Genomic DNA, 9,145 nt, shown 5'->3' with positions numbered 1-9,145 from the left:
AGGCAGAACAAAACAGCAGCAGTGTTTTGTCTTCAGTAGATGCAGCTGTGCCAGATTGCACTGGTGAGTAAAGGTTCTGGTGTCTTTAGGACCACTTATGTGCAGTTAATTATTGCTAGTTTGTTCTGATTTATATTTTACACCAAATTTTTTCAGATTATTTACTGAAGGCATTAAAATAGCTTTTATGCACAGCCAATATTGTATTGGGAGTTATGCTGTGGCAAGAAATGATTGGTATAAGGCAACTCTGAGCTACTGCAGCTTGAAAGAAAACATTTGATATGGTGGTTTGTCTTGAGTTTAAATTCTCACTTTGAGATTAACAATGGGCTGCTGTTCTATTATACATGCAGTTGTCTCATGATACATAAGAGTTGATTCAGCATTCATTAATAAGACAATGTCTATATTTTACAGAAAAATAAAAGCGCATTTTATGTCCCACATGGTCTGTCTTCTCTTTCAGCCAGACATTAGACAGTAAGTTCTTTTCAGTTCTGGAAACTTGACTAATCAACTTTAAAAACAACTTCATTTATGCAAACTGTGACTATTCTCTAAGGATGTGGTCTCCTGGGGGAGTATAAGCATTGACATAAAAGCCTATGCATTCCTGTTCCCAATTACAGACTTCAAAAAAAAAAAAAAAAAAAAATTACCTCCCTCTGTTTGGTGTCTTCATGTGTCAGAGAAGTGATCTAGTGCATGTTCACTCTTATTGGTGAATTTCAAATTTGTATTACTTTTACTTGTGAATTTTTTTTAGTAGAAAATTGTTCATGTTCACTTTTGTGCTTTTAATTGGATACCAATGTGCCACAGGGCTAGCTACTCAGTTTCTCACTACTGGCTGCTTCAGGTCCTGTAGACAGTTTCTTGATGTATGGTCCAGTGTCTTAGTCCCATTACTAGTGGGAGCAGGGGGAAAAGAAAGGAAAATAATGTTTAAGAACAACAGAAGGAAAATATCCTGCATAAGTAGAAGACCAATCTTAAAAGTAGGTCTGTAGAGAAGGACCTGAGAGGAGGAGGACAAGCTGACCATGATCTGGCAGCATAGAACAGCATCCTGGGCTTCATTAGTAGAGACTTGCCAGCAATTTCCAGAGGTGACCTCTTCCTGCCACTTAGTGCTGCTGAGACAACTTGAGCATTCAACTCAGTTTTGGGCAATGTCAGGTAGCTATGAATGTACTCATCATACGTTTGCATCAAGGGTACAAGTGGACCATCCCACACAACAGGAGAGCCTGACAGCTTGACCTGCTCAGCCTGGAGAGAAAAAGCTCAGGAGGCTCTTTTCCATGTGTATAAATACCTGATGCATGGGAGTAGTGACAACTGAGAGGACAACCAAAAAAACCACAAAACAGGGAAATCAACCTTTACCTTTTTTACTTTAAGCTTTTCATGGTGAGGTTTGTCAAACACTGGAACTGATTACCTAAGGAGCTTGTGGAGTTCCTATATTTAGGAGTACTTGGCTGAAGCCAGCTCTCAGCAAACTGCTGCAACTGATCTCACTCTGAGCATGCGGGTCAGACTAGCTAATCTCAAGAGATCTGTTGCAATATCACTTGTGCTGTGGCTTTGTAAAGTATGATTTGCAAATCTTTATGTAGTTGACACTACATACACTTGTGCCTCATCATCATACACCACCTCATAAATGGAGATTTGAATTACAAGAATTATCTTTACTGTCTTCCACATCTGATGTTTCAATTTTTGGCAGCAGGAAAGCAACAGGCTGCTACAGAAAAACCAAAAACTTGAGACAATTAGTAGTTGATAGGCTGTTAAGGAAACTGATTCTAAAGCCTGACACTATACCAAAGACAGTGTCAGAACTTGCATTGCTGCCTTACTACTGAAGGATATTTGAAAAGATGAATGTTAAATATACATGTAATCCTAAAAAGAGAAAAGTGCTTGAAAGATGCCTTGAATCTTCTTTTTGGTATTGCTGTCACAACTGTTATCATGGGACTTTTGTGTGAAGTAAGCAGTTGAAAGGCTCAAATAGGGGTAGTTCGATTTTTTAAAATCAAGTTAGTCGTTCAGATTACATAATAACATTTGTTCTAATTCACTTGAATACTTTCTATCAAATGGTGAGTAGTTGTGTTCTCACTGGAGGGGTGAAAAAAGCTTTTTATGAGCTAGTAACTGACTCAGGCTTGCTTTTCTTAAATAGTCTGGGTAACATTTGACACTCTAGTCTTCAAAAGTTAGCGTGCAAACTTACTGAGTTGATATAGTATTGAAAGAATATCATTTGTAAAGAAACAGTGTTTCCCTGTGAAGAAATAATATTGTATGATGATGATAATACATTTTCCTCTTCATTTTTTCAGGTGACATCTCTTGCTCTTTCTTTCTATGGAAGGGAATAGAATTCTAGCTCATTTCAGATAAATTGCCAAAGGAAATGCTTTAAAAACAGAGGAGAGTAAGAATCAATATAAAAATGGATTTCTTTGCCAGAAAGAAAGGAGCTGATCTCAGAAAGTATCGCTACTAGGTTTTCCCTTGAGGTGTTAGCAAGGTAACTTAACACAATAATCTATTTCAAAATAATAGAAAGCCTCAAAATGGTTTTGCAGCCTAAGAAGAGGTTTTGTGGTTGATATTGTCATACTAATGACAGTGATTTCTACAGTGCTTCATTTCCAAATGTTTCTTGCTTATTTAAGACAATAAAATAAAAATCAAGTAAATTCCTCTTTTTTTCCGAAAATAAGAATCAAGTAAATTCCTTTTTTTCCCCCTTTTTGCTGTAGTATGTAGCTGTACCAGTGTATTCATATGTGAAGTATTGACTTGTTCATGATTATTGCTTAGTTTTTAATCAACAGCTGAGTTTTCTCTTTTTCTATGAGGTTTGTGAGAACGTGTACCTTTAGTAGTACTTCTATTTAAACTGGCACCTTGTCTGTAGGGCTCTGCTAAACAGTTAGAATAGTAGGTAATTAGAAATGACTTTGAAGTATAGTGCGTGTATATACTATGAGGTCCAGTGTGTTTAAGTATTGTATGAAATATGTAGTTGACTTCAAAAGTACTGTGTCCTATTTATTTCCATGGAAGCTACAACAGATGTAAAGAGCACAAGCAACGTTATTTGGTAGAGTAACTTCTCAGCTTCAAACCACTATTTTTCAACATGGTCACCACCATGAACTACACATTTTTGCCAGTGATGAACAAGAGCCTTCATGCTGTACTTGTAACAGTCTGCAGCAGTGGAAGTGACCCTCTGTCACCACGGCAGAAATGCACCACCCTCTGCCTCACTGTGCTCATGTTTACTGTTTGGGCTCCATAAATGTTCAGCAGTTGTCAATTAATGTCAGTGGGTGCCATGTTTTCTGCATGGAAGAATGCAATGACACACCTCTGCTTCATATGCACTTCCGTGTCAAATGCCTTTCTGTCAGAGTGCCCCTCTGCTGCCATCTGTTGCACAGCAACAACATGTAATGGGACATTTGTGGGAAGGTTCAGCCTCTACTGCCATACAGCCAACATCTGCCTCTGATATCACGGGACAGCATTATGAAGGAGGAGGAATTAATTTTGGAGCATCCATTATAAATGGAAATATTCACCTTTCTCTATACTGGTGTCAGTTCACAAAAGAATCTAAGTTAGAGACAGGTATTGGGTATGTGTAGTTTCAAGAGAGTCAGTTACGAGTACATATGACAGCCAGGAATTTGATTCTTATTCATAGCAAATGACCTCAGTTTTCTCTTCTGTGCTTCTCTTTTATAGTTCATAGGGGTTTGGTTTGGTTTTCCACATTACACAGTACATAGTCCTAATTAAAGAAGCAATTTCAGTTACAATTATGAGAGCTGATTCTCCCTGCTGTACTTCCGTAAAGCTGTTTTATTGCAGTTTTATTGCAGTTGCATACAGTATACAGACTGCATGTAGAGCTTCAGCATGCATATGCATAGTGAAACCTTTACTTTAAGCAAATGCATGAATTTCAGTTTTGTTAGTTATTCTGCAATGCCCTATAATCTTACCCTTCTTAAGTTTTGTCATACCTACATATGGATCAGAAATGCAAGCAAGGCAGCAGCTAATCCACAAGAGATGCTTATTTGCAGTAAATTCACTACAAATATAAGAAATGCCACTGTGAGTTGAATCAGTTGTCTGTCTGTCCCAGAATTCTGTCTCCAACAATGGAGTCAGAGATGCTATTTAGAAGACCATGCAGACCTTCTTAAGTTACTGAACAAGAAATGTTTAAGGGTGAATCCAAACTTATTTGCTTTTAATATTTGCTTATCTTCTGTTTGATTATTTGCTTATGGCCTTTTAAAATTTCTTGATGCTATTCTGGCAGTGGTGGCAATGAATCCAAGAATTTCACTGTTTGCTGTAAGATTAGTAATTCCTGTTCAAATCCATTTCCTACAAGCTGCAGTGAGCGTTGTTTATTTCTGTTTTGCAGGACTTGGTAAACAACAAATCTGTCATCATTTTGCCTAGCTTACTGCCAGCAGCTTTCCCTCCATTTTCCTTTTATTGTCCAAATGATTGCAGATACCCTCTGTTATATCCTGCTTAAGAATTAGCTGGTGAACTAAACAGAGAAACTGCATTGCTGGACATATAGGCACATGCTTTCAAATTGCTGTAGATAGAAGAGCTGATGTTTATAAACTGTAGAATTTAGCTCTTGTGCATTATAGTTCAATACTTTTATTAATATATATATTAATTAAGGTATGTATTAATATATATTGATTAAGGTATATATTTATTTTAAAGGCTGTTAGGGAAAGGAGATGACATTTATGCTGATAGTGTTTCTTCAGTGCCATCATTCAGAACAAAAACATGTGAGAAGGGGTATGTAAGAAAAGGAAGTGGTTAACTTCAAAAGCACCATGATTCTTAACACACTGCTTAAAAGCAGAAAAAACAAGTGTCAGTATATATTTTAGAGATTAATTTAAGTGTCCATCTTTAATTTATTAGTGAAGCTAGCTCATAAATACTGTAACATTTTGATATGATTTTTTTTGACAAAAGTAAGTAGATTCCTACGGTGACCCTTACTTTTAATCCTAGGAGTACTTAAGAAAATAAAAAGATAAATCACTTAGTATCTACATCAGTATTTTCTGGCTTACACCTTCTTGTAGATAATGATTTCTTATGCCATGGCACATGTTAAAATATGAGGGAATGACTTTTAGAAAATGACAGCAGCGGAGAAGCAGCTAAATAAATAATCTTGTACTTGAAGTAGCTGTAACTTGATCTCTAAGGCGTGTGTTGCCAACCTGCTTGTTGTAAGTTCCCACTGTAGCAGTGCTGTAATTGAAACACAGTGCTCTGGCATGTAATTGTCACCTGTTGAGTATAGAAAGCGTCTTTTAGCTTATGTTGTCTTTTCTTCAGCTGCAGCTCACAGACATTTCTGTGCAGGTTATTATCTGCTTCCTTTTCTCACCTTTTGTGCCCTGTCTGCCTCTTTTGTCCCTCTGCTGGTCTCAGCGCTCCATAAGCATCCTCCTACGAATCTCCCAACCTGTTACCAGCTGTGGCTGTGCCAGGGCTCACATGCTGCATTTTGGTGGTGCACAGAACTGAGGCAGGAAGGGACTTGTTGCAGCACGTGGTCAGCTGTTCCTGCTTTCCAACATACGGTTTTGCTGCCAAGAGAAAGGGTAGCCGGAAGGCTAGAGGAAACAGAATATCACAAAGGCACATCTCTACTGCAGAGCATTTCTCTTCCCTCTTGTCATGGGGAAAGAAAATAACAGGAAAGAGAGGATGTGGAAAATGTAAGGGTCCTCCTGGGGAAAAGAAAAAAGGTCAGAGTTGCAGGATGGAAGGAAGTAGACAAAGGAAAACAGCGGGAAGGCCCAAAGATGGGTCTGTAGACAAAGTGAAAGGTGGTCTTGGTTAGGTAAAGGAGGGCAAAATGTTTGAATGAGAAAGGAAAAAAAGGAGATATCGGGAATAGAGAGGTACTTATGGCAGAACTAAACAAATCAAAACAAAATAACAAAAAAAGAAGGGAGCAGGGGTGGTGGGAGGAAAACTAAGAACTAAGAACGAAGAGTTTTTGACTGTATAAAATATAATATTTTTGAAAATTACACCGGTCTAGTTTTGACTAGAGAAAGTATAAGACAGAAAAATGCCAAATACACTTAGAAACAGAGAAGTAGAAGGAAAACGCAAGAAGAAGCAAAAATAGAGACAAAGGGGAATTAATTTACTTTTTTCCTGATCCTGTATTTCATCATATGTTGGGAGGGTGGCTCATTCTGATTGAAGTGTTTAATTATGCTGCACCCTATACTTTTATTTACCAATACTGTACAATGGAGATGCCACTGGTCTCCAAGCATTTTGCATTATGCATCCCTGTAGGAGAAACATTTGTGAGGGATTACATCCCTAATATGTCTGTATCTATTAATTTATAAATTATGTAAATGCTCTGCTGTACTGAAATATTACATGTATTATAAAAATATGCAAAAATAAAGTTTTTAAAAGAGGTGAGGTAAAGGTGGTGTAAATTTAAACTTAATTTATTAATTTAAGTTAATTAAATTAATTTAATTAAACAGAATTTAAGTTAGTTAAATTAATTTAATTAAACAGAATACACTGTTCCTATACCATACTTGCATCCATCCCTGTCCCTGATATTTTGAAGACCACTGGGCTAGACCAGTAATGACAAAGCTTAATGATGAGATTATTGACATTTCGGGTGGCCTGAGTGACAACACCCAGAGCTGACTTGGCTCCTCATGGCAATGGAATCTGAGCGTCTGCAGTCATGCACAGAAACAGGTCCCAGTATAACTAGCTAGTAAATAGAAAAAAAATCAGATCGTTCAATCTGATCAGATTTGAACTTTACGGATTCTTGTTTTGTTTTTACTAACTAGAAGGACCAAAAATTACACTTTTCCAGAAATAGACACAAGTCTTACTGAAGTCAGTGGTTATGACTTTGGAAGACTCCAGTCCAAATTAGAGAATTTTAATCTATTTAGGTTATTTTGTATTCTTACAAGAATCTCCAAGCATAATCTGTGAATTCAAATGAGTTTAAAAGCCCTTTGAAGTAGACCTGAAATCAAGCTCTGGTTGCGCAGATAAGAGCAGATTAACTGCTCCAATAGTAACTTCATCTACATACACAGAATCTTAAATTTCCATTGTGTTTAATGTTACATTAATGAGAAATTCAGAATGTCCATGATAAATCATATTGAGCTTTCCTGAGAAGGGTAAATCTGAAAACACTTACCTTCATTATGTCATCTTTGCACGCGCTTTCCTGTGGAAATTTGTAAAAATTGTTATCAGGAGGTATAGTATCAGCTATAGGAAGACAAGCAAAGACTTATTTAAAGAACATTTCTTAATTTTTGTTAAATAAAATCTTCATTTAATCTTTACTGATGCTCATTTTCTTATGCCTAGATACAGTAATTTTAAGCAGTAATGAACAACAATATTGATAGGAAAATGAAAACACATTAAAATAACAGATAAAGGTATTTTTTAGATGAGATTTCAAGTAAAAGCTCTCTAATTTTGTTTATGACCTTTGCTGGTACATACTCGAGTTGTCAGACACTAATGTATTAGATATACTAAGATGAAGAATCTTTGTTAGAACAAACAGTCTAGCTGATAGAGTTCAGTAGGAAGGTTCTGGCTTTGAATTCTGTAGGAATATAGAAAGTCTATCAGTGCTAGCAAGAAGACTGGAAAATTACTCTTTTAAGGCAGATTTATACTTGAGCTTCAATACATAATCCCAGTTGTTTGGGCTTTGTTGTTGTTGTTGTTTTTGTTTTCCTGACTTGCTTGTCATTTTATGTGTTTTTATGAAGGAGTTCATCGACAGCTATTAATTACTTAAACACTAAACCTGATAGAACACAGAAGATGTGTTTAATCTTCCTGAGCTTGACCCTTCTGTTGAAAATATGGACAAAGATTGTAACAGTTAGAAAACAGACATGAGTTTGCACAGTATTGACTTCAGTATACTTCCTCATACTGGTATCAGGCAATTAGGCAATTCCTCTGTGCTTTTTTTTTTTTAAACTCATTTCATAAACACAAATCCATTATTCTTTTCAACTTCTGATGAAGTAGTTGAGGTTGACTCAAAGATAAAATTGTCTGTATCCTGTTAGCTATCTGCTACCCTTTAAATAGTATTTAATGACTATAATGTTTGTGAGAGAGTAGAAGCAAGATGATAGAAAGACAATACTGCATTGTGAAATAGAAATGATACTATCATTTGAATTTTTTTAAAATATACTTTCTATTGAGCTGTGTGTAAATAGAATGCATTCTGTAAAGCTTTGTATGAGAGCTGTTTCCCTGAGGATGTTTATGAGTCTTTCCAATAAGGAAGAGCTAGTGAACTCAAGCCCAGCCCAATCCGGTATATTAAAAACATATGTTGAACACAAAAAAACTTCTGAGTTTATCCCTCTCCCTGAAGACCAGCAAACCTAGTCATGGTACTTCTGATTTACCTCTTGGATTTTGAACATTTAAAGGACATTCAAGTTAAATTTTTAAGCACCAGCTGGAACACAGGCTAAAAATACTTTTTTAGAAAAGAAAGTGGATTCTGATGGAACTCTTAGTATTCTAAAGAGAGTAGTAATTCTAGAAACATCAAGGCAAACACTGAATTAAACTTCAGGCTGATGGAAGAGGAATGGACTTCAAACCACCAGATAACAAGGGCATTTGGGTTTGCATTTCTCCTTATTTGCTCATACTTGTGAGACCAGCTCTGAATTCTAGGAGTTTGGTGGTGAAGGACAAGGTGCCTGAAGTCATAGCTGTAGTTGCTTTGGGTTACACGGCGTGAAGATCACAGCTTTGACCTTTGTAACTCCAGGACTTCTCTGACTCATAAAACATTTATAATCCAGAGAAGATTTCAATGGAGGATCAAATATGTTGGTGAGTGTCAACCAGATGTCAAATGTAGCTACCTTATGCTTTGGATTTACCAAGACCATACTGAGATTTTGGCAGCATGTCATGGTTTTGTGATTTTTGGTTTTCGGTATTCCACATCATAGCATCATGTAGGGCACTGGGAGTTTAA

The sequence above is a fragment of the Lagopus leucura genome, unplaced genomic scaffold (assembly GCF_019238085.1).
Source record: "Lagopus leucura isolate 7727_CA_CO unplaced genomic scaffold, USGS_WTPT01 Super-Scaffold_100018, whole genome shotgun sequence".
NCBI lineage: Eukaryota > Metazoa > Chordata > Aves > Galliformes > Phasianidae > Lagopus > Lagopus leucura.
This window is presented reverse-complemented; position numbering follows the sequence as displayed.